The sequence below is a fragment of the Bufo gargarizans genome, chromosome 6 (genome assembly GCF_014858855.1).
Source record: "Bufo gargarizans isolate SCDJY-AF-19 chromosome 6, ASM1485885v1, whole genome shotgun sequence".
In the NCBI taxonomy this organism is placed as follows: Eukaryota; Metazoa; Chordata; class Amphibia; order Anura; family Bufonidae; genus Bufo; species Bufo gargarizans.
This window is the reverse complement of record NC_058085.1, coordinates 130,348,792-130,376,714: the sequence shown is the minus strand read 5'-3', so window position 1 is coordinate 130,376,714 and position 27,923 is coordinate 130,348,792.

Genomic DNA, 27,923 nt, shown 5'->3' with positions numbered 1-27,923 from the left:
GTACTGTATATGTATTGTAAAAGGAAGGCGGAATGTATGCACTTTAATTTAAGGGAATCATGTTTGAGCACTGAATCTATATTTAATCATGTGAAAAATTGTATTGTGATGAGATGAAGCACATATGGAAGTATTTGTAAAACACTGATTGATTAATTGAGAGCGGTATAAATACATGCACTTGGACTTTGTAATTCACTTGGCTTGAGAAAGCTTCCATGAGGGGACAGAAACGTTGCTGTTGTGACATGTGTGAATAAAGACACATTTTTTTCATCATATACAGAGGTGTGCCATGGATTTCTATAGTTACTTACATACCCGGAATCAAGGGTGAACGCTGGCACCCGGACTATTGTTTTGGAGACGTGCTGCCCTATCTTCTGAAATATACTACTGATTGAAGGCTCTACACCCCAGTTTTCAAGATGCAAGGTATTGATCTTCAACATATGGACAATGCTGCATGTCTTCTCTTATAATAACACAGACGTGGAGAGGATAATGAGTAATTTGGAAGGGAATGCTATTTACTCACCACACCATATATCAACATAAAAAGGGATTATGAAAATACCGGTATTACCAAAAAGATCTTGGCACTGGATTTGTATTTATTAACACTGGCTCAACATCATAAATGTAATTGCCTAATACCGAGAGGTATAAGGTTTCGGTTGAAACCAAACATGTTTACACAAGATGGTGAAATTAAAGCACGGTTTGAAGCAATATCCAAGAAGTATTCCTTGGACATTATTTTGTTGAACATTGAGTTCCTGCAAAGAGAATGGTCTAGTCTTAAGTGCAAAAAGTTGGAAATAGAGACTTTGCTGAAATCTATTATGTCTGTAAATGATGTGGACTCTTTTTTGGAAAGGCAACATGCATTCTTGGAAAAGATGCGGATGGATCTGGAGGAAACAATAAGAATAAAATGGCATAGAAATCAGTATCACTACACATCAGGCCATGTTTACACGGGGGACTCTACACGCACAACTGAGAATGTACAAGCAAAAAAGATCTCAAGGAATATGAAAGATACGAATAGAAACATGAATGGAAAATCAAGTGGTGATATAGCGTCATCTTCAAGTTGTTTTTAAGAGAATCAGAATCTACGTACACAAGACTACACACAAGGAGAAGAGGCTGTCGGTACAGAAGATCTAGGAAAAACCAGATCACAGAGGACCCCAAGAAATCAAAACTCCAAAATACAAAATACCAACAAGAAAAAATATACTCTAATATGGTGGTACATATTTCTTCACGTGTGTTGGATGAATATGAATTGAAAGAGCTGAATAAGGGTTTATTCTTTTGCCAAAAGGTGGAGATGGATTTGTTCCAGCTGGAGTTGGACTTGAAACACTTCTTCAGAAATCTCAGGTTGTGATTCGACTCGAACTGCAATGGACTTGAGGATGCCGTGAATCCCCAATCACAGGATTCGGTTTTGACATTCAAACAATTTAATTTACATTTGAAAAGTGATTTTGTTCCTATGGTGAATTCATACGCTATAGAAGCATTTATTGATGCAGTTAAACATGACATGATGGTGTAGCGACAGCAAGATCAATGTGGTAAAATCAGATACCCAATATTACAACTAGAGGGTTGATGGCTTCGGATGGTTTATCTAATAACCCTGATCTCACCATTAAGCCTGCTGATAAGGGTGGTGTAATCATGGTGATGGATACCTCCAAATACATTGAGGAGATTCTTAGACAATTGAATGATGGAGATACCTATGAACAAGTTGACAATGACCCAAGATTTTTTATAGCTAGAGACAGACAGGTTATTGACTACGGCAGAGGAGTTGAAAATCATTGATAAACAGTTAAATGAGTATTTGACAATTACATCCCGAGTGACTCCATTGAGATATATATATATATATATATATATATATATATATATATATATATATATATACATTTTATATGTAGAAGGCGGGTGCAGCAATGGGTTCTAATGTGGCGCCCACTTATGCAAATATCTATGTGCGTTCACCTGAGGAGTGTTTCATCTATGTGTCTCCACATTTTAGACATGTTTTGTCATGGTGGAGATACATAGACGATGTTTTCCTCATTTGGACTGACACATTAGACACACTTAATGATTTTCAGCAATACTTGAACTCCATTGATGAACAAATCAAGTTTACCTTGGCAGCTTCAATGGAGAGGGCACAATTATTGGATACACAAGTATATATAGCCCAGGACACTCTACATAGTGATTTGAATGTTAAAATGACGGATAAAAATACATTGCTGCATTTCACTAGTTGCGATCCAAGGAGAATGGTAAATTCATTGCCATAAAGTCAAATGTTGAGAGTGAGGAGAATTGTTGATATGAATGAGAATGCAGATGAAGCTTTGAAGGAGATGGAAGATTATTTTGTGTCAAGGGGATACCCTAGGAATTTAGTACAGAGACAGTTGAGTAGAGCTAAACAGATCCCGAGAGAAAATTTATTATAATCAGGGAATAAAAAGAAAATTGATAGATTACCATTTGTAACAACAGATAATGAGTCCATAATGAGTTGGAGTACATTGAAGAACAGCTACCTTGGAATAACTGCCTTCAATAAATCCCCAATGATGTCCTATAGAAGATCGAGAAGTATCAAAGATAGATAGAAATCAAATGTACCTAGTGGGGCCGGTAAGATACAAACATTCCCTAAACCTAGATGTACGGGTTGTTTCCCGTGCCTAGGGTGTGTGAATTGTAAATTAATGCATAAGGGATCGTTTTTTATACATCCTGTGAAAGACGTGAGATTTGAAATCAAACTGTATCTCATGTGTGATTCCACATGGGTCATATGTGCATTATGGTGTCCCTGCAAACTATTGTATGTGGGGGGAAACCACCTGTGATATGAAAACTAGATTTGAACAATGATAGACAGACCATTAGAAACAAGAGAAAGGAGTTCCAGTGTCAAAACATTTTGTGGACATGAAACATAAAGAGAATGATTTGAGATCCATGATCTTGGATCAAGTAAAAATGCCAATGAGAGGGGGAGATAGATTATGCCTTTTAAAGAAAAATGAGTTGAGATGGATATTCCGGTTAAACACCTTGAGACCTAATGGTCTTAATGTTGATTTTAGGGTTACAGTCGATATTATGAGTTAAGGCGCCCCCTATATAGACCCTAAAAGCTCCAGTATCGTGTTATTAGAGCTAGTGAATTCTAGTGAACTATTATATTATTGTGTTTGGCAATCATTATCTGGCAGTTTAACATTTATTTATTAGTATTTTTTGTAGTATGGAAGATATGCATCGTGCAGGAAGGACGTCATGGCCCATATTGCTACTGTATAAAAAAAAAAAAATTATAATTGATTACAGTTAGCTATATACGTTACAATATATTGCTGAAATAAAAGCCTGTGAGGGGTTAATAATGGAAAAATCTATGGAGTTATCTATGGATTGCGTAGGGTGACCTATGATCTGGAGGGATCGCAATTTAAGCACGATCCGGATAGCCATTTGGCAATAAAATTTTTATAGTTGTAATAATTATTAATATATAAGGTTCATATGAATTGGAAGAAGGTAAAATATGCAATTGTGAAAAAAAAATCACAGAAAAAAAGATACAAAAAACAAACAAAATAGATGCAAGCATTATATATGGACTAAGCCCTCACTCTGATGTAATAAAATCTGAGACTCTTAGCCAATATATTTTGATCAAAACACCTCTGTGCCCACCTACCCCCACCAAGGTGGTCTCAAGTCAGGCAGGTCCTACGCTAAACCTACCTATGCTATTGGGCATCTATGTTCAGGAGCGCAGACTCTGCACCCATAGTGTGCTGCTCCTAGTCACCTCTATGTGCATCCAGCAACCAATTGCCCATTCCCTTGCCCATAAACAAGATGGCGATCGCTTGCTGCGAAGGGATGTGGCAATAAGAGTTGGAGAACATGCAGTAAACAAACAACGACGCCGAGGCCTTGGTGCCGCGCTCGTGTGCCTGCTCCATGCTACCAAGGTGATTCTTGAGTAAATAGGACCATGATTTTCTTCTATGAAGGTACAATTGTTACAGCCAAGCGCTCTTTTAATGTTTTTAACATGCATATTATGCACTTTATGGTTGAGGTATAGATATGAAAATGATGTTTTACACTATAATTCATGTATATGTATCGCAAAGGGAAGGCGGAATGTATGCACTTTATTTTAAGGGAATCATGTTTAAGCACTGAATCTACATTTAATCATGTGAAAAATTATATTGTGATGAGATGAAGCACATATGGAAGTATTTGTAAAACACTGATTGATTAATTGAGAGCGGTATAAATACATGCACTTGGACTTTTGTAATTCACTTGGCTTGAGAAAGTTTCCATGAGGGGACAGAAACATTGCTGTTGTGACATGTGTGAATAAAAACTCATTTTTTTTATCATATACAGAGGTGTGCCATGGATTTCTATAGTTACTTACATACCCGGAATCAAGGGTGAACGCTGGCACCCGGACTATTGTTTTGGAGACGTGCTGCCCTATCTTCTGAAATATTCTACTGATTGAAGGCTCTACACCCCAGTTTTCAAGATGCAAGGTATTGATCTTCAACATATGGACAATGCTGCATGTCTTCTTTTATAATAACACAGACGTGGAGAGGATAATGAGTAATTTGGAAGGGAATGCTATTTCCTCACCACACCATCTATCAACATAAAAAGGGATTATGAAAATACCGGTATTACCAAAAAGATCTTGGCACTGGATTTGCATTTATTAACACTGGCTCAACATCATAAATGTATTTGCCTAATACCGATAGGTATGAGGTTACATTTGAAACCAAACATGTTTACACAAGATGGTGAAATTAAATCACGGTTTGAAGCAATATCCAAGAAGTATTCCTTGGACATTATTTAGTTGAACATTGAGTTCCTGCAAAGAGAATGGTCTAGTCTTAAGTGCAAAAAGTTGGAAATAGAGACTTTGCTGAAATCTATTATGTCTGTAAATGATGTGGACTCTTTTTTGGAAAGGCAACATGCATTCTTGGAAAAGATGCGGATGGATCTGGAGGAAACAATAAGAATAAATGGCATAGAGATCAGTATCACTACACATCAGGCCATGTTTACACGTGGGACTCTACATGCACAACTGAGAATGTACAAGCAAAAAAGATCTCAAGGAATATGAAAGATACGAATAGAAACATGAATGGAAAATCAAGTGGTGATATAGCATCATCTTCAAGTTGTTTTTAACAGAATTAGAATCTACGTACACAAGACTACACACAAGGAGAAGAGGCTGTCTGTACAGAAGATCTAGGAAAAACCAGATCACAGAGGACCCCAAGAAATCAAAACTCCAAAATACCAACAAGAAAAAATATACTCTAATATGGTGGTACTTATTTCTTCACGTGTGTTGGATGAATATGAATTGAAAGTGCTGAATAAGGGTTTATTCTTTTTCCAAAAGGTGGAGATGGATTTGTTCCAGCTGGAGTTGGACTTAAACCGCTTCTTCAGAAATCTCAGGTTGTGGTTCGACTCAAACTGCAATGGACTTGAGGATGCCGTGAATCCCCAATCGCAGGATTCGGTTTTGACATTAAAACAATTTAATTTACATTTGAAAAGTGATTTTGTTCCTATGGTGAATTCACACGCTATAGAAGCATTTATTGATGCAGTAAAACATGACATGTTGGTGTAGCGACAGCAAGATCAATGTGGTAAAATCAGAAACCCAATATTACAACTAGGGAGTTGATGACTGATGGTTTATCTAATAACCCTGATCTCACCATTAAGTCTGCTGATAAGGGTGGTGGAATCGTGGTGATGGATACCTCCAAATACATTGAGGAGATTCTTAGACAATTGAATGATGGAGATACCTATGAACAAGTTGACAATGACCCAAGATTTTTTATAGCTAGAGACAGACAGGTTATTGACTACGGCAGAGGAGTTGAAAATCATTGATAAACAGTTAAATGAGTATTTGACAATTACATCCTGAGTGACTCCATTGAGATATATATATATATATATATATATATATATATATATATATATAAATTTTATATGCAGAAGGCAGGTGCAGCAATGGGTCCTAATGTGGCGCCCACTTATGCAAATATCTATGTGCGTTCACCTGAGGAGCGTTTCATCTATATGTATCCACATTTTAGACATGTTTTGTCATGATGGAGATACATAGACTATGTTTTCCTCATTTGAACTGACACATTAGACACACTTAATGATTTTCATCAATACTTGAACTCCATTGATGAACAAATCAAGTTTACCTTGACAGCTTCAATGGAGAGGGCACAATTATTGGATACACAAGTATATATAGCCCAGGACACTCTACATAGTGATTTGAATGTTAAAATGACGGATAAAAATACATTGCTGCATTTCACTAGTTGCGATCCAAGGAGAATGGTAAATTCATTGCCATAAAGTCAAATGTTGAGAGTGAGGAGAATTGTTGATATGAATGAGAATGCAGATGAAGCTTTGAAGGAGATGGACGATTCTTTTGTGTCAAGGGGATACCCTAGGAATTTAGTACAGAGACAGATGAGTAGAGCTAAACAGATCCCGAGAGAAAATTTATTATAATCAGGGAATAAAAAGAAAATTTATAGATTACCATTTGTAACAACAGATAATGAGTCCATAATGAGTTGGAGTACATTGAAGAACAGCTACCTTGGAATAACTGCCTTCAATAAATCCCCAATGATGTCCTATAGAAGATCGAGAAGTATCAAAGATAGATAGAAATCAAATGTTTAAATAGATGGGTTGGCTCACTCTATCAATCACAACGCGAGGGTGCTCCCCCAAAAAAAGATATCCCCAATCTTTCAGAATAATTAGATACAAATAAAAATGACGTGAGGGGCACACCTGCACCTAGAAATCACATGGAAGGTCAGCCAAAACGTATGTGTAACAATAATTTTATTAACACACACTATATGTACAGAATGTATATAAATATAAAATGAGGATCCTCAACTTTCACATAAATCAATACGTAAATATAAAATATCTGTGCAACAATTTAAAATTGATTAAATGGTGCAGACTTGTTAAATTTCGAATGCACAAAGATGGAGGCGCACTGACTCTGTCTAAAGTTCTGACTATGGTCAGTGGTAGTATCCAATCCTGATTGAAAATGTTTTCACAGTTTATATGGCTTGCTTTGCTGAAAAACCGCTTTATGTAGCTGGTATATAGTCTAATAATGCCGCACCTGTGTGGCCGGTAAAGGTGTTTGTATGAACAGTCTTTATAGTGAGGTTTTTTCAAAGCCCGTATCTCTGAAACTGCTGTTAAACCGTACTTAATGTACCCACATTACTCACTGTTCTGATGCGGTACAATACCCGATCCTCCGTGCTTAGCGTAGCGTCCCACGTGTTACAGCATCGGTGGTCTGGGTTCCGGTCTGTTCTTTTTAACTGACGGGCGGATTATTAGGACAGAGTAAGCAGTGATTGAGACGCCGGGGTCAAACGTATTTGGGACCCGATGTAGATTTCGGCGTTGTTTAGTGTCTTTGATTCAAGGCACTTTGCCACTTCACCGCTTGTGTTCCTTTCTGTCCAATGTGTGGATAAGCGCTTCCGGAAGTTCTGTAGTGGTGCGCAGGTAAATCCGCTGCGGCTTTTTTCCTTTTTAGTTGAGACTTGTTACCAGACGCGTTTCGGAGTTGGCAGTGACTCCTTCCTCAGTGGTCAAGTCTCGTATGTTATGTGAAGGTTTATATAGGACTAAGTCTCTCCTCTCATTGTGCATTGTTTAGACGTCATTGGGAGGTTTAGAAAACCCGGGTATGGATTCCCGAGTTCTTTGGTTTTTTTATCATGACGATACCGATGTGTATATATATGTGTGGATTCAACAGTATACATAATAATCTAATAGTATGAACACATACGTGTTGGCTGGATACGATTGCAACTGTTCATTTAAATTATGAAATCCTGTATCCATACGATATAAATAATAAGGTTTAAAGCAGCATACATTTTTAAAATGGTTAATAAATTACTTCTGCACTATATGAAGATGTTCTTCGCTTATTTCTTGAGCTGTGTCTGCATGACCATCGGATGTAATTATTAAACAATTTGTCCCCATAGGTTCGTTTACCCTATGGTTTCCGATGGAAATGTATTCACAGCAAAAGCTAATAAGTGTGTTGCAATAGTATATATATATAAATATAAAATTTAGTATAAAATTTAGTAAATACAAACCACAAGTATTATACATGTTATGGGTCGTATTAAAAAGACTATGCTATATTCAGATATCAATGGACCTGTTGAGATATTATACAATAGGTAGGTTAACATATATATATATATATATATATATGTTTATATATATATAAATATAGATGGAAATGGTATTAAAAATATTAAAAATGTATGATAAAAATAAAATAAAAATTAAAAATTAAAAATAAAAAATAAAAAATTATTAATATTACAATCTTCTGGTTATTTTTAATTTTCATAATGATGATGAATACAAGGTTAATAATAAATGAATATTATATACATAATTTGGTAATAATTCCATACTTGTCCAAAAATTTTTTTATTACATGATTATTTAGAAAATTACCTAAAATGTAGTTGTTTAAAAAATTACCTAAAATGAGCAGACCATTCGCATGTGTTTAATCTGTAGTTACTCAGTTTATAAAAAACCGAAAATCTCCATTTCTGCATTTAAACCTCGTGGGAGGATAGAGTCGAATTCAAAAATTTTTCTGGATTCAACTCTCGACATTTGACTTATATGGTCTCCTCCTCTCCAATGTGTGTTCACTTTCTCTAAGGCTGCAAAAATCATTCCTTGTGGTTCTTGATTATGTGACATCTTAAAATGGTGTGACAGAGTGTGTTTGTCATATCCCTTTTTAATGTTAGAGATGTGTTCCGCAATGATTTTTGCAGCCTTAGAGAAAGTGAACACACATTGGAGAGGAGGAGACCATATAAGTCAAATGTCGAGAGTTGAATCCAGAAAAATTTTTGAATTCGACTCTATCCTCCCACGAGGTTTAAATGCAGAAATGGAGATTTTCGGTTTTTTATAAACTGAGTAACTACAGATTAAACACATGCGAATGGTCTGCTCATTTTAGGTAATTTTTTAAACAACTACATTTTAGGTAATTTTCTAAATAATCATGTAATAAAAATTTTTTTGGACAAGTATGGAATTATTACCAAATTATGTATATAATATTCATTTATTATTAACCTTGTATTCATCATCATTATGAAAATTAAAAATAACCAGAAGATTGTAATATTAATAATTTTTAATTTTTATTTTATTTTTATCATACATTTTTAATATTTTTAATATTTTTAATACCATTTCCATCTATATTTATATATATATATATAAACATATATATATATATATATATATGTTAACCTACCTATTGTATAATATCTCAACAGGTCCATTGATATCTGAATATAGCATAGTCTTTTTAATACGACCCATAACATGTATAATACTTGTGGTTTGTATTTACTAAATTTTATACTAAATTTTATATTTATATATATATATATATATATATACTATTGCAACACACTTATTAGCTTTTGCTGTGAATACATTTCCATCGGAAACCATAGGGTAAACGAACCTATGGGGACAAATTGTTTAATAATTACATCCGATGGTCATGCAGACACAGCTCAAGAAATAAGCGAAGAACATCTTCTTATAGTGCAGAAGTAATTTATTAACCATTTTAAAAATGTATGCTGCTTTAAACCTTATTATTTATATCGTATGGATACAGGATTTCATAATTTAAATGAACAGTTGCAATCGTATCCAGCCAACACGTATGTGTTCATACTATTAGATTATTATGTATACTGTTGAATCCACACATATATATACACATCGGTATCGTCATGATAAAAAACCAAAGAACTCGGGAATCCATACCCGGGTTTTCTAAACCTCCCGATGACGTCTAAACAATGCACAATGAGAGGAGAGACTTAGTCCTATATAAACCTTCACATAACATACGAGACTTGACCACTGAGGAAGGAGTCACTGCCAACTCCGAAACGCGTCTGGTAACAAGTCTCAACTAAAAAGGAAAAAAGCCGCAGCGGATTTACCTGCGCACCACTACAGAACTTCCGGAAGCGCTTATCCACACATTGGACAGAAAGGAACACAAGCGGTGAAGTGGCAAAGTGCCTTGAATCAAAGACACTAAACAACGCCGAAATCTACATCGGGTCCCAAATACGTTTGACCCCGGCGTCTCAATCACTGCTTACTCTGTCCTAATAATCCGCCCGTCAGTTAAAAAGAACAGACCGGAACCCAGACCACCGATGCTGTAACACGTGGGACGCTACGCTAAGCACGGAGGATCGGGTATTGTACCGCATCAGAACAGTGAGTAATGTGGGTACATTAAGTACGGTTTAACAGCAGTTTCAGAGATACGGGCTGTGAAAAAACCTCACTATAAAGACTGTTCATACAAACACCTTTACCGGCCACACAGGTGCGGCATTATTAGACTATATACCAGCTACATAAAGCGGTTTTTCAGCAAAGCAAGCCATATAAACTGTGAAAACATTTTCAATCAGGATTGGATACTACCACTGACCATAGTCAGAACTTTAGACAGAGTCAGTGCGCCTCCATCTTTGTGCATTCGAAATTTAACAAGTCTGCACCATTTAATCAATTTTAAATTGTTGCACAGATATTTTATATTTACGTATTGATTTATGTGAAAGTTGAGGATCCTCATTTTATATTTATATACATTCTGTACATATAGTGTGTGTTAATAAAATTATTGTTACACATACGTTTTGGCTGACCTTCCATGTGATTTCTAGGTGCAGGTGTGCCCCTCACGTCATTTTTATTTGTATCTAAGAAATCAAATGTACCTAGTGGGGCCGGTAAGATACAAACATTCCCTAAACCTAGATGTACGGGTTGTTTCCCGTGCCTAGGGTGTGTGAATTGTAAATTAATGCATAAGGGCTCGTTTTTTATACATCCTGTGAAAGACGTGAGATTTGAAATCAAACTGTATCTCATGTGTGATTCCACATGGGTCATATGTGCATTATGGTGTCCCTGCAAACTATTGTATGTGGGGGGAAACCACCTGTGATATGAAAACTAGATTTGAACAATGATAGACAGACCATTAGAAACAAGAGAAAGGAGTTCCAGTGTCAAAACATTTTGTGGACATGAAACATAAAGAGAATGATTTGAGATCCATGATCTTGGATCAAGTAAAAATGCCAATGAGAGGGGGAGATAGATTATGCCTTTTAAAGAAAAATGAGTTGAGATGGATATTCCAGTTAAACACCTTGAGACCTAATGGTCTTAATGTTGATTTTAGGGTTACAGTCGGTATTATGAGTTAAGGCGCCCCCTATATAGACCCTAAAAGCTCCAGTATTGTTTTATTAGAGCTAGTGAATTCTAGTGAACTATTATATTATTGTGTTTGGCAATCATTATCTGGCAGTTTAACATTTATTTATTAGTATTTTTTGTAGTATGGAAGATATGCATCGTGCAGGAAGGACGTCATGGCCCATATTGCTACTGTATAAAAAAAAAAAAATTGTAATTGATTACAGTTAGCTATATACGTTACAATATATTGCTGAAATAAAAGCCTGTGAGGGGTTAATAATGGAAAAATCTATGGAGTTATCTATGGATTGCGTAGGGTGACCTATGATCTGGAGGGATCGCAATTTAAGCACGATCCGGATAGCCATTTGGCAATAAAATTTTTATAGTTGTAATAATTATTAATATATAAGGTTCATATGAATTGGAAGAAGGTAAAATATGCAATTGTGAAAAAAAATCACAGAAAAAAAGATACAAAAAAACAAACAAAATAGATGCGAGCATTATATATAGACTAAGCCCTCACTCTGATGTAATAAAATCTGAGACTCTTAGCCAATATATTTTGATCAAAACACATCTGTGCCCACCTACCCCCACCAAGGTGGTCTCAAGTCAGGCAGGTCCTACGCAAAACCTACCTATGCCATTGGGCATCTATGTTCAGGAGCGCAGACTCTGCACCCATAGTGTGCTGCTCCTAGTCACCTCTATGTGCATCCAGCAACCAATTGCTTATTCCCTTGCCATAAACAAGATGGCGATCGCTTGCTGCGAAGGGATGTGGCAATAAGAGTTGGAGAACATGCAGTAAACAAACAACGACGCCGAGGCCTTGGTGCCGCGCTCGTGTGCCTGCTCCATGCTACCAAGGTGATTCTTGAGTAAATCGGACCATGATTTTCTTCTATGAAGGTATAATTGTTACAGCCAAGCGCTCTTTTAATGTTTTTAACATGCATATTATGCACTTTATGGTTGAGGTATAGATATGAAAATGATGTTTTACACTATAATTCATGTATATGTATCGCAAAGGGAAGGTGGAATGTTTGCACTTTATTTTAAGGGAATCATGTTTGAGCACTGAATCTACATTTAATCATGTGAAAAATTGTATTGTGATGAGATGAAGCACATATGGAAGTATTTCTAGAACACTGATTGATTAATTGAGAGCGGTATAAATACATGCACTTGGACAAATGTGCCGCCCTATTTTCTGAAATATATATCTCTTATATATATAAAAAAGATTTTCTGTTTGTCTGTTCTTTATGCGCGACCAAACGACTGGACAGATCTTCACCAAATTTGGCACCCGTGTACATCAGGTGTTCGGGAAGGTTTTAGGCCGGGTCTCAGCTCTCAAGGATGTACCGTTCCTGAGATATTCCCCCAAAATGACCTGCATTAGCCAATAGAAGCCAGCAAGCCTTTCACTTAAATCCAAACTGCCATTTACACGAAAACATGTCCCTTATTAGCCAATAGAAGCTCACAGGTCCTACTCCAGGTTGCCATAACATATGATCACAGGTTTTAGCAGTTCGCAGGTCCTTAAATATTCAGTCATATGACGGCACAACTACACTGCTACAGGCATGGGAGGCAGGGGCCACTATTAAATGGACGGGCACTGTGGAGTTCACTGTTAAAGGGGCTGGCACTGTGGAGGTCACTGTTAAATGGGCTGGCACTACGGATGTCACTGTTAAAGGGGCAGGCACTGTGGAAGTAATTGTTAAAAGGGCGGGCATTATAAAGGTCCCTGTGAATGGGGTGGTCAATATTAAAGGGGCGGGCACTGTGGAGTTCACTGTTAAAAGGGCAGGTACTGTGGAGGTTACTGTTAAAGGGGAGGGCACAATTAAAGGGACGGGCAATGTGGAGGTCACTGTTAAAGGGGTGGTCACTGTTAAAGTGGCGGCATTGTGGAGGTCACTGTTAAAGGAGCGAACACTGTGGAGGTCACTATTAAAGGGACGGGCACTTTTGAGGTCATTGGCAAAGGGGCGGTTACTGTAGAGGTCACTGTTATGGGGAAACTGTTGATATATTTTTACGACACACGGAAACATAAAATGAAATAGATTAAATATACCTGCGTGAAGCCGGGTCCTTCTGCTAGTCTCTTATATATATAAAAGTTTCTGTCTGTCTGTCTAGACGTTCTTTATGCGCGACCAAACGACTGGACAGATCAGCACACAGGTACATCAGGTGTCCGGGAAGGTTTTAGACCGGGTCTCAGCTCTCTAGGACTTAACGTTCTGAGATATTCCCAAAAAATTGCCTACATTAGCTAATAGAAGCCAGCAAGCCTTTCACTTAAATCCGAACTGCCATTTACAGGGTCACATATCCCTTATTAGCCAATAGAAGCTCACAGGTCCTACTCCAGGTTGCCATAACAACAGTTCACAGGTCCTTAAATATTCAGTCATATGACGTATAACGGCACAACTACACTGCTACATGCATTGGGTGGCAGGGACCACTATTAAACGGATGGGCACTGTGGAGTTCACTGTTAAAGGGGCAGGCACTGTGAAGGTCACTGTTAAAGCGGCAGGAACTGTGGAGGTCACTGTTAAAGAGGTGGGCACTGTGGAAATAACTGTTAAAGGGGCGGCCACTATGAAAGTCACTGTTAAAGGAGTGGTTAATGATAAAGGGGCGGGAACTCTGGAGGTCTCTGTTAAAGGGATGGGCACTATGGAAGTCACTGTTAAAGGAGTGGTCAATGTTAAAGGGGCAAGCACTGTTGAGGTCACTGTTAAAAGAGAAGGTACTGTGGCGGTCACTGTTAAAGGGGCGGGCACTGTAGAGGACACTGTTAAAGTTGGCAGTCATTGCTAAAGGGGCAGGCATTGTGGAGTTAACTATTAAAGAAGCGGGCACTGGGGAGGTCACTGTTAAAGGGATAGACACAGTGGAGGTCACTGTTAACCACTTCAACCCCGCTAGCTGAAACCCCCTTAATGACTAGGCCACTTTTTACACTTCTGCACTACACTACTTTCACCGTTTATCGCTCGGTCATGCAACTTACCACCCAAATGAATTTTACCTCCTTTTCTTCTCACTAATAGAGCTTTCATTTGGTGGTATTTCATTGCTGCTGACATTTTTACTTTTTTTGTTATTAATCAAAATGTAACGATTTTTTTGCAAAAAAATACATTTTTCTCTTTCAGCTGTAAAATTTAGCAAAAAAAACTACATCCATATATAAATTTTTCGCTAAATTTATTGTTCTACATGTCTTTGATAAAAAAAAAAATGTTTGGGCAAAAAAAAAATGGTTTGGGTAAAAGTTATAGCGTTTACAAACTATGGTACAAAAATGTGAATTTCCGCTTTTTGAAGCAGCTCTGACTTTCTGAGCACCTGTCATGTTTCCTGAGGTTCTGCAATGCCCAAACAGTAGAAAACCCCCACAAATGACCCCATTTCGGAAAGTAGACACCCTAAGGTATTCGCTTATGGGCATAGTGAGTTTATAGAACTTTTTATTTTTTGTCACAAGTTAGCGGAAAATGATAATTTTTATTTTATTTTATTTTTTTCTTACAAAGTCTCATATTCCACTAACTTGTGACAAAAAATAAAAAATTCTAGGAACTCGCTATGCCAAAGCATAGGAATGCCGCCTCCTCCTCAGCTCGTATGCCTTGGCAAACGTATCTTTTACTGCAAAATAGAAATCTCGTCTTGCAGCGCCGCATACACCGACTTGCGTGTAATCTGACAGCAGAGCAACGCTTCTGTCAGAATGCACATCAGTGCTGCAGCTAGTCGATCGGTTGGTCCACCTGGAAGGTAAAAGAAAAAAAAAGAAAAAAAAGAAGAAAAAACCAGGCCGCAACGCAATAATTTTATTAACTTTGGAACAGAACATATAAACTTTAACTTTTTTAACTAAACATTAACCTTTTTGCTGACTGGAGGTTTTTTTTTTTTTTTTTTACCTTTATAGAACAAACCTCTCCTTCCCCATGGGTCAATGTGCAAAGCGCAAATCGCCCAAAGATGTGGCGAAGTGCGTTATGCACTTTGTCCCAGGTGAAAGGAGACGTTTGCAGCAGCTGTGTGAGTGAATGGGCCCTAATAGCCCTGTGTGCCTGTCCTGGTGAGATGATCCCTATGCTAGGTGTACCTGTGTGTGGTACTTCCAGAAACACTCTCCAAAGCATAGGGCAGAGTGGTCAGGACAGTCAGGACAGAAATAACGGGTGTCACGCCTTATTCCACTCCTGCTACAGACACGACATTTTTTTCGGGGTGGGTACAGGAGGTTCGCGATGATCTCTTCCTGAAATTTGAGGAAGGATCCAGTTCTCCCAGCCTTACTGTAGAGAACAAAACTATTATACAGAGCCAATTTAATTAAATATACAGACACCTTCTTATACCAGCGTCTGGTTCTGCGGGACACTAAATACGGAGCCAACATCTGGTCATTGAAGTCCACCCCTCCCATGTGAAGGTTATAGTTGTAGACTGAGAGGGGCTTTTCAATGACACGGGTTGCTCGCTCAATTTGTATTGTCGTGTCTGCGTGAATGGAGGAGAGCATGTAAACGTCACGCTTGTCTCTCCATTTCACCGCGAGCAGTTATTCGTTACACAATGCAGCCCTCTGCCCCCTTGCAAGACGGGTGGTAACGAGCCGTTGGGGGAAGCCCGCGCGACTAGTTCGCGCGGTGCCGCAGGCGCCAATCCGTTCTAGAAACAAATGCCTAAAGAGGGCCACACTTGTGTAGAAATTGTCCACATAAAGATGGTACCCCTTGCCGATTAAGGGTGACACCAAGTCCCAGACTGTCTTCCCACTGCTCCCCAGGTAGTCAGGGCAACCGACCGGCTCCAGGGTCTGAACTTTTCCCTCATAGACACGAAATTTGTGGGTATAGCCTGTGGCCCTTTCACAGAGCTTATACAATTTGACCCCATACCGGGCGCGCTTGCTTGGGATTTATTGTTTGAAGCCAAGGCGCCCGGTAAAATGTATAAGGGACTCGTCTACGCAGATGTTTTGCTCAGGGGTATACAAATCTGCAAATTTCTGGTTGAAATGGTCTATGAGGGGCCGAATTTTGTGGAGCCGGTCAAAAGCTGGGTGGCCTCTGGGACGGGAGGTGGTGTTGTCGCTAAAGTGCAGGAAACGCAGGATGGTCTCAAATCGTGTCCTGGACATAGCAGCAGAGAACATGGGCATGTGATGAATTAGGTTCGTGGACCAATATGACCGCAATTCATGCTTTTTAGTTAGACCCATGTTGTGGAGAAGGCCCAGAAAAGTTTTAATTTCGGAAACTTGGACTGGTTTCCACCGGAAAGACTAGGCATAAGAGCTTCCCGGGTTGGCGGATATAAATTGTGTGGCATACCGATTTGTTTCGGCCACGACTAAGTCCAAGAGCTCCGCAGTCAAGAACAGCTCAAAAAATCCCAGGGCCGAACCGATCTGAGCTGTCTCAACCCGAACTCCAGACTGGGCGGTGAAAGGGGGAACTACAGGTGCGGCTGAAGTTGGGGACTGCCAATCAGGGTTTGCCAGCACCTCAGGGATTCTAGGGGCTCTACGGGCACGTCTTTGCGGTGGCTGCGACGGGGTCACTACTGCTCGTGCCACTGTACCAGCTTCAACTGCCCTTCTGGTGCTCGCCACTTCACCAGGTTGTACGGCAGTGCTGGTACTAGGTCCAGGAAGGGCTGCGCTGCTGGTGTATGCCTCACCACGTAATCCGACAGGACCAGCCCCACTCTGCTGCTCTTTAAGCGGATCCTGCGCAACCTGTGGTCTAGCGACACGGGGCCGGGTACGCCTGGTGCTATTAGGGACCTCAGCCTCCTCGTCCAAACTTTGGGTCAGAGAGCCACTGCTTTCTACAGGTTCGTATTCTGACCCGCTAGATTCATCAGATGAGGGTTCCCATTCCTCATCCGACTGGGTCAGAAGTCTGTAGGCCTCTTCAGAAGAATACCCCCTGTTTGACATTTGGGCAACTAAATTACAAAGGGGAGGCTAGCGAAGTACCGGAGGCCGCTGCGGTTGATAAAAAATATCAAAACTGATTTTTTTATCGCCGCAGCGCGTGTAAAGTGAATGTGCAGTGATAAAAAAATAAATACATTTTGTCACTGCGGTGGGGCGGGCGTGGGTGAACGCACGTGTGGGCGACCGATCAGGCCTGATCGGGCAAACACTGCATTTTGGGTGGAGGGTGAACTAAAGTGACACTAATACTATTATAGATCTGACCGTGATCAGTTTTGATCACTTACAGATACTATAAAAGTACAAATGCTGATTAGTGATACGCTAATCAGCGAATAAGGGACTGCGGTGCGGTGGGCTGGGCGCTAACCGATCGCTAAACTACCTAACCAAGGGACCTAAACTATACTAAAACCTATCAGTCAATACCAGTGAAAAAAAATAAGTGACAGTTTGCACTGATCACTTTTTTCCCTTTCACTAGTGATTGACAGGGGTGATCAAGGGGTTAATTGGGGTGATGGGGGGGGGGTGATCTGGGGCTAAGTGTGTGGTGTTTGTGCATTTACAGTGATCTGTGCTCCTCTGCTGGCACCAAACGACGAAAAGGACCAGCAGAGGAGCACAGAAGCCATTTAACACATTGGCCCAGATTCAGGTAGATTTGCCCATTACTTACACCTGAGCCGCTCAGCTGAATTTCTCTGCGCTGGAGCAATTTTGCCAAATTGCCACCTGATTCAGGAATCGTTTGTTCATTTAATTTGCTCCTGTTTAAGGCAAAGCTGAGGGCGCAAGGCCGTGCAAGTCAAAGTGGGTGTGCCCCTATGTAAATGAGGAATTTTCGGCTCAGCAGAGGTTTGCTAGCATAATTTCAGGGCAAATCCTGCTCAGCTGCTTGCACTGAGCAAATAAATAGGAGCAGACTTGCGCAGGTTCTTTGCTGAATTTCATCCTGCTTTTTCCTACCCCCCCCTGAGCAAGGAAATTCAGCCCTTTTGCAAGACATGGCACCTCCCAAAGGGACCAAAATAAGGAAGGCCAACTTTGTGGCTGCAGAGATGGACATCCTGATTGCTGCACTCCAGCAGCATAAGGAAGTCCTATATGGTGCCCAGCGGGCAAACACCACCATTGCCCAAAGGAGGGCTATATATGAAGCCATTGCCCTGGACATCAATGCCCTGGGTAATGAAGTGCGTACCTGGGATGACATCCAGAAGAAATTAAATGATATGAGGTGCAGGGTCCGTGAAAAACTGGCTCTTATCAGGAAGCATACCGGTGGCACGGGAGGTGGTCCGCGATGTATGATCCGGCTCAATCAGGAGGAGCAGCTTATTGCACAAACGTTCGTGCAGGAGCAGGTGGAGGGACTTGAAGGGTACGACTCCACTGTTGGGAACTTGGGGACTGGTAAGTTATTTTTCTTTCATATCTGCTGTGCATCATGGGAGGGGGTACAAGTGAACATATGAGAAGTGTGTTGCACCAGCAAAATATGTCGTTTTGGTGTCATCCACAGGTGGTGATGAGGAAGAAGAAGCTGGGCCGTCTTCGGCTGCGGCTCGACCCAGCCCATCCAGACCAGAGCCAGGGGTCCAGTCAGGCCCCATGGACATTCTGGCTATGCTGGTCCAGGAGGAGATCATACCGGGGCCAAGTATGGAGGAGCAAGTGGTATTGGAGGAGGATTCCTTTTTCCTCATCCAGGAGGACTCTGGCTCCCTCCAGGAGGATACCACCATCCCTGTGCAACCCACCACCCCCCCGCCCAGCACGTCATCCCCCTCCAGGGCAAGCCCCTCCAGGGCAAGCCCCTCCCTTGTGGACCCCTCCCCTTCTCCCTCTGTCCGTGGCCGAGCCTCTCCTCCCAGGAAGGCTCTGTCCAAAACGAGGCATATATCCTCCAGCCTCCGTGACGGTCTGCTGGAGGAGCAGGCCCTGCAGACCCGCCATATAGGGGCCATGGTGGGAGAGGTGCGTCGTCTGGCGGACAGCATGGCATCCACCTCCACCTCTATGCAGCATGCCCTCACCCTGCATGAGGACCGGGACAAACATGTGGCACAGAGCCTGGGGGAAATTAGTGGCAACTCTAAGGCCATAGTCACCTGCTTGGTGGCTCTGGAGACCACACCAGCTTTGTTAAGCAGGATGACAGCTGCGGTGGAGGCCAATACCGCTGCTGTGCAGGCCAACACCGCTGCAGTGCAGGAGGAGGCGAGAGTTACCCGCCGGCATCAGCGGGATACCACCACCCGCCAAATGCGGATGTTGGCCCAGACCAACACCATCCTTGCCCGCCTGGCCAACGCCATGGAGGGCATGCAGCCACCACCTGCAAGGAGTGTGGAAGTAGGGGTTGATGCTCCTCCCCCCCCTCCTCCCCCCACCCCTCCATCCCCACCCCATGCCTCCTCCGCACCACGGAGATTGAGGAGCCAGAGCCGGGGCACCCTTGGCCCAAAGAAAAAAACAAAAAAATAATTTTATGTCTACATTTTTTTGCTCAACACAATATGATTTTTTTATTATTTTTCGATATGCTCAGGGTATGAGATTATTTTTTTTTTATATGCTCAGGATATGAGTTTTTAGATTTATTTGTAGTCCCTACACACGGTGAGGAGTGTATACTACAGTGTGACTGGTGTGTGAATGGGGGGGGGGGGGGGGTTGGCACTCCTGCTGGAAAAGGGGTGTCACCCTCTGCCATGTGAAAGGTGTATGAATGGACAGCAACATAATTGGAGCCTTGACGCGGCGTTGCTGCTCCCTAATACCATGGGGTATTGTTGGGTCTAATCCAATTGGGGGTGCATGTGTCGGGTGTGTGCTAGGGACTACAGTGGTGTACATACATGCATTATACTTGTGACAAGATCAGGGTGTGTTTAATGTGCAAAGAGACGTTCCACAAGACCATTCCGGATTGCTCTTCCCTCAGAAGATCCGGTAGTGTTTCTTGGGGGGGGGGGGGGGTTGCGTGGTTCGGGGGTAAGGTCATTGCGTAGCTCAATGTGCATGCCCCTTCTTTGAGCTAAATTGTGGAGAATACTACATGCCCCTACGATTTGGCATACAAAGTTGGGTGAATACAATAGGGTCCCCCCTGATTTATCCAGACATCTGAATCGAGATTTAAGGATGCCAAATGTGCGCTCCACCACCGCACGGGTACGTGCATGGGCTTCGTTATATCTTTCCTCTCCTGGTGTTTGAGGGTTACGAAATGGGGTCATCATGTGAGGTCCCAGGGCATAGGCAGAGTCACCTGGAAGGGAAAAGACAGGAGGATGTTAGTCGTGCATGTGCCCCTTGTGATGTGTGCATCATGGGGGGGGGGGGGGGCAGTCATACCTGACACCCATGTCACTCACCAATCAGCCAGCTGTCTCCATACATGTTCTGGTCAAACTCGGTTGGGATGGGGCTGTGTCGGTAAATAAAACTGTCATGGCTTGACCCTGGGTGTTTGGCACGGACATGCCATATGAGGCCATGTGCATCCACAATCATCTGCACATTTATCGAATGCCAATGTTTCCTGTTGCAGTAGATATGCTCGAGGTGCCGGGGGGGGGGGGCGTAGTGCCACATGGGTACAATCTATTGCACCCACAGTGCGTGGAAATCTGGCTAATAAATAAAAATCACTGATTGCCTTCTGCCGCACGTCAGCCGTGGTTGGTTTGATAAATTGTGTGCCCATTCGTCTGAGTATTGCAGGGATCACTTGGTGCACACACCTGCTCATGCTGGATTGGGACATCCCCGCCACCACTCCACCTGTGCGCTGAAATGAGCCAGTTGCCAAAAAATGAAGGGTTGCCACTACCTTCACCAGTGGCTGCACTGCCTGTCCCCGATGGGTCGGGCTGCTGATGTCATCCTGCAGGATTGTTACCAACTCAAGGATGACTTCAGGGCTAAAGCGAAACATGCGATACACCTCAGTATCAGTCATCTGAAAAAGGTTGTAGCGCCCTCTGTAAATCCTCTCCCGTGCCCTCCTACGAGTCGGCTCAGTCAATAGAATATCAAGAACCATAGCTGCCCCTGGCATGTTGGTGCACAGATGTGAGGTCCCGAAAATGTGGGTGCTCTGCTTGTTCAGATCGTCTGTCTAGGTGCTGCTGAAGTTGCGCGCTCCTCCAGATGACATTTGGCCATCTTTTGCTAACTTGCCCCTGCTTTTAACAGGAGCAAGTTTGCCCAGGGAAAAAAGCTTGCACGCTTCCAGCGCAAGATGCGCATCACACACGCATGTTTCTGAATCATCGGCAGTACCTAATTTGCATATTCGCTGAGGGAATTCCATGAAGGCGCAACTTACACCCCGCGCAAAATTGTCCACGAAAATTGCGCAGGAACAGCTAGGCTGCGTGCGCGGGAAAATGGCCGCATTTCAGGCTTAACTGGTTTACAGAATCAGCCGCAAATTTGCATAGGAGCAAATCAGTACTTGCGCGGCGCAAATCACACTTGTTCCCGCGCAAGTGCTTCTTGAATCTGGGCCATTATATTTATAAATATATAAAGAGGCTAAAGAGTGTTAAGAGACTTGTGATTCGTTTTTTTTAAAATCAACAGCCTGCCAGCGATTATCATTGGCTGGCAGGCTGGTGACGAACTTCTGCTGCGACTTTTGCCGGCCCATAATGCGCATGCGTGGGCCAGCTATGCGCGTCATCTTGCGTCTCGCGAGATGACGCACGGATGCGTCTAGGAGGAATGAATCGACCGCCTCAGGACCGCAATCCTGCGTTAGGCGGTCCGGAGGCGGTTAAAGGGGTCGGGCACTGTTAAAGAAACGGGCACTACTAAAGGGGCGGGCACTGTGGAGGTCACTATTAAAGGGGTGGGCACTGTGGAGGTCACTTAAATCGGCAGGCAATGTGGAGGTCTCTGTTAAAAGGACGGGCACTGTGGAAGTCACTGTTAAAAGGGCGGGCACTGTAAAGGTCACTGTTAAAGGGGTGGTCAATGTTAAAGGGCGGGCACTGTGGAGGTCATTTTTAAAGGGGCGGGCACTGTGGAGGTAATTGTTAAAGGGGCGGGCACTGTGGATGTCACTGTTAAAGGGGCGACCACTATGAAGGTCACTATTAAAGGGGTGGTCAATGTTAAAGGTGCAGCACTGTGGAGGTAATTGTTAAAGGGGCGGGCACTGTGGAGGTTACTGTTAAAGGGGCAGGCACTGTGGAAGTCTCTGTTAAAGGGGCGGCCACTATGAACGTCACTGTTTAAAGGGTGGTCAATGTTAAAGGGGCGGGTACTATTTAGGTCACTGTTAAAGGGGCGGGCACTGTGGAGGTCACTGTTAAAGGGGCGGTCAATGTGGAGATAACTGTTTAAAGTGGCAGGCACTGTGGAGGTCACTGTTAAAGGGGCTGGCACTGTGGCAGTCACATTTAAAGTGGCAGGCACTCTGCAGCTCACTGTTAAAGATGCGGTCACTGTTAAATGGGAGGGCACTGTGGAGGCCACTGTTAAAGGGGCAGGCACTGTGGAGGTCACTGTTAAAGGGGCAGGCACTGTGGAGGTCACTGTTAAAGGGGCAGGCACTATGGAGGTCAATGTTAAAGGGGCGGACACTGTGGAGGTCAATATTAAATGGGCGGGCTCTGTGGAGATCACTGTTAAAGGGGCGGGTACTGTAGAAATCATTGTTATGGGGGAAACTATTGATATCTTTTAATGACACACAGAAACATTAAATAAAATAGATGAAATATACCCAGGCGAAGTTGGGTCCTTCTGCTAGTATTATATATATATATATATATATATATATATATATATATATATATATATATATATATATATATATATATATATATATGTATTATATGAAATCCGGCAGCACTCACTTTAGAGGTTATCAGGTGCAAGTGTCTCGCCTTTGACCATAGGCTTGTATATTCAAGGAAAAATCAACGCAGCACTCTTCTTGTAAAAAAAACGCAGTGTCTTTATTCACACATGTGACACAAAAATAGGCATGCCGAGCCCACTCTATACCTTTCCTTGTGCCAGACAGATTCCATAGAATGTAGTGAGAGCAGGCTACAGCTTTATACTGAAACTAATTAATATCAGCCTATGGGGCAGACAGGCTAATCAGGAGTGCACGACTCGCTGGAGTGCCACATCTCCAGCATTGTAAATCTGCAAAAAAAAGGGGGTTAGGCAGCACCTCTCAGTGCGCAGGTGCGCGCTGCGATGGCAAAGACCTAGAGGAAAAATGACAATGCAGCAGCACCCTGCAAATCAGATAAAGTACAACAATGCCATAGTCACAAAAATCACAGTAATTATAGAGTGGGCTCGGCATGCAAGTTGTTACCTGCATCCCTTGTAATGGAGGCCATTAATAAATTCAAAGACTTCAGTCAAAACTTGACTGGAGTCTTTGAATTTATTAGTGACAGGGGTGGGAACCCTACTCCAGTAGAAAAATCCACCGTGCTACAAGGGCTCTGCTTGTAATGGAGGCCATTATAAAATGGTAAAAGGCAGAGTGGATCCAGCATGCATGTGGATCCAACACTCCCCGAATTTTATGGCGGCCATCATGACGCATAACAGGTAGTATTTAGTGTTAGTGTCATGGAACCATGAACCAGACGTACAACAAGAGATAAGTGGAAATAAGAAGGCTTTATTAAAAATCAAGCTGTAAGGCAAAAGTCCAAACGGATGGCTAAACCGAAGCAGGGTCTTGCGAAGCCAGAGGTCAGGAACCAGAAGGGTAGTCAGACGAAGCCTGGATCAGGAACCAGCAGGGTAGTCAGACGAAGCCTGGATCAGGAACCAGCAGGGTAGTCAGACGAAGCCAGGATCAGGAACCAGAAGCAGCAGCAGTCTTAGAAGCATGTGAACACAGGAGGACCAAGCAAGGAACTGAAGCCACAGACCTCCTATATATATGAGCTAGGCATCCAGCTCCTCCCAGTGGGAAGGAGGAGCCGCAGGGTGGAAGGCTACAAGAAACCCAGAAACCAAGATGGCCGCCAGCACATGTCAAACGAAGGAGAGCAGCAAGAAGGTAAGACCATGACAGTACCTCCCCCTCAAGGGCCCCTCCTCCGCGGAGTAAAGAACGGTTTCTGAGGGAAGCGTGCGTGGAAGGCTCGGAGCAAGGCAGGAGCATGGACATCTGCGGAGGGAACCCAGGAACGCTCCTCTGGACCATAACCACGCCAATGGACCAAAAACTGCACCCGACCGCGGACCAGGCGTGAGTCCAGGATATTGCTCACCTCATACTCCTCACGATTGCCCACTTGGACCGGACGAGGCCGAGGAACCGAGGAAGTGAAACGATTACACACCAGTGGCTTCAACAGGGAGACATGAAACACGTTGGAGATCCGCATGCCAGGAGGAAGCGCAAGGGCATAGGCTACCGGGTTTACCCTGCGAAGCACTCGGAAGGGACCAACAAAGCGAGGCGCCAGCTTGGGAGTGGGCACTCGAAGGTTGAGGTTGCGGGTGGACAACCATACGCGGTCTCCGACCTGGTAGGAAGGAGCGGGCGCTCGTCTGCGATCAGCCTGGAGTCTCTGGCGCTGCGCAGAGACCTCAAGGGACCTCTGGATCTGTACCCAAGAAGCACGTAGGACGGAAAGGTGATCCTCCACAGCCGGAATATCCTGGGGAGAGAATACCTCCGGTAACACGGCAGGTTGGAACCCATAATTGGCCATGAAGGGAGACGTCCCAGAGGAAGAGTTCACCGCCGTGTTCCTGGCAAACTCAGCCCAAGGCAGGAGGTCAACCCAATTGTCTTTGTGATCGGAGAAATAGCAACGAAGGAATTGCTCCAAGACCTGATTGGATCGTTCTGCGGCCCCATTGGACTGAGGGTGGTAGGCCGAGGAGAAAGAGAGATGAATCCCCAACTGGGAGCAAAAGGAGCGCCAGAACCTGGACACAAACTGACTCCCCCGATCCGACACAATCTCCTTGGGCAAACCGTGCAACCGGAAGACCTCCCTGGCAAAAATCGTGGCCAACTCTTGTGCAGAGGGTAACTTCTTGAGAGGAACACAGTGGCACATCTTGGAAAACCGATCCACAATCATGAGAATGACCGTATGGCCTCGGGATGCAGGGAGGTCCACAATGAAATCCATCCCCAGGTGTGACCATGGACGCTCCCCGGTGGCTATGGGTTGAAAAAGGCCCAACGGACGGTGCCGAGGGGACTTACTCTGGGCACAAACGGAGCATGCCGCTACATATGCGGCGATGTCGGAACGTAGAGAAGGCCACCAGAACAGACGTGAAACAGCCCAGGACAGCTGATTCTTTCCAGGATGCCCCGCGGCCTTGGAGTTATGGTAGGTTCGCAACAACCGAGTGCGCAACTCCTCAGGCACAAAACATCTGCCGTTGGGTCTCCCAGAGGGAGCACCAGATTGAGCCGCCAAAATCTGCTCACCCAGGGGAGAGGTCAGGCTGGTGCGAATGGCGGCCAGGATCTGATTCGGAGGTATGACCGAAGTCGGAATCGACTCCTCCCCGGACAGCTCGGAGTACTGCCGTGATAAGGCATCCGCTCTGATGTTCTTGGAACCGGGTAGGTAGGAGACCACGTAATTAAAACGTGACAAGAACAGAGCCCATCTGGCCTGACGTGGTGTCAATCTCTTGGCCTCAGAGAGGTAGGTCAGATTCTTGTGGTCCGTCAGGATGAGAACCGGAACCACCGAGCCCTCGAGCAAGTGCCTCCATTCTTTAAGGGCCTGCACGATGGCCAATAACTCCCTGTCACCAATCTGATAGTTGCTCTCCGCGGAAGACAGTTTCCGGGAGTAAAACCCACAAGGAAGCAGAGGACCCTCTGGTGTTCTACGCTGAGACAGAAGGGCGCCTACTCCCGTCTCAGACGCGTCCACCTCGAGGACAAAAGGCAACCCAGGGTTGGGATGCGACAGAATCGGAGCCGACACAAAGGCGGACTTTAGAGCCTCAAAAGCTCGGATGGCCTCGAGCGGCCAGACCTGGGGATTACTGCCCTTCCTGGTCAGATCCGTGAGAGGCTTGGCTAGCCTGGAAAAGTCCCTGATGAACTTCCGATAATAATTGGCGAAGCCCAAAAAGCGCTGAAGGGCACGAAGACCACTGGGCTGGGGCCACTGTAAGACAGCCGAAACCTTCTCAGGATCCATGGAGAACCCCTCAGCGGAAATGATGTAACCTAAGAAGGTTACCTGGGATCGGTGAAATTCGCATTTCTCAAGCTTACCGAACAGCTTGTTCTCTCGTAACCGTTGCAACACTCGTCTGACATCCAGAATGTGGGCCTCCATGGATTCAGAATATACCAAGATGTCATCCAAATAGACCACCACACACTGCTGCAACAGGTCACGGAAAACATCGTTGATGAATTCCTGGAAGACTGCGGGCGCATTGCACAACCCAAAGGGCATAACCAAGGATTCATAATGACCGGTCCTGGTGTTAAACGCGGTCTTCCACTCATTGCCCGCCTTGATCCTTACCAGGTTATATGCCGCCCTCAGGTCGAGTTTGGTAAAGACCGTGGCCCCTTTGAGGCGATCGAACAGCTCGGAAATCAAGGGTATCGGGTAAGCGTTCTTGATCGTGATGTGATTGAGACCCCTGTAATCGATGCAAGGCCTCAACTCACCGCCCTTCTTTTTCACAAAGAAAAATCCAGCCCCTGCCGGGGACGAGGATTTGCGAATGTGTCCGCGTGAAAGCGCCTCCCTCACGTACTCCTCCATGGCCTCATTCTCCGCTACCGACAGTGGATAGACTTTGCCACGAGGAGGAACGGCACCAGATTGTAACTCTATGGCACAATCGCATGGGCGGTGCGGAGGTAGGGCAACCGCACGCACCTTATCGAACACATCCCGGTACTCCTCGTATTCAGGAGGCAACAGAGAGTCCGAGGAAGTACACAGCAACTTGACAGACCCATGGATGCAACTAGCCCCACACTGCGGTGACCACGAGAGGATCTCGGCCGATCTCCAATCGAAAGTCGGATTATGCATCTGGAGCCAGGGGTACCCCAAGACCACCGAGTAGTGTGGAGACGAAATAACCTGGAGACAGACCGACTCTCTGTGAACGGCACCAATGGTCATCCCCACTGGAAGGGTCTCATGAGTCACGTGTGGCGGCAGAAGGGGTCTGCCGTCTATCGCCTCAAGAGCCAGTGGGGAACCTCGAGGCTGCAGAGGAATGGAATTGGCGGCAGCGAACACACTATCAATGAACAAACCACCAGCACCAGAGTCCACCAACGCCTGGGTCGTCACCGAGCCCCCGACCCAGGAGAGGACAACAGTAATCAGTGGTTTGTCAACACGGGAAACCGGGGACGAGGAGACTC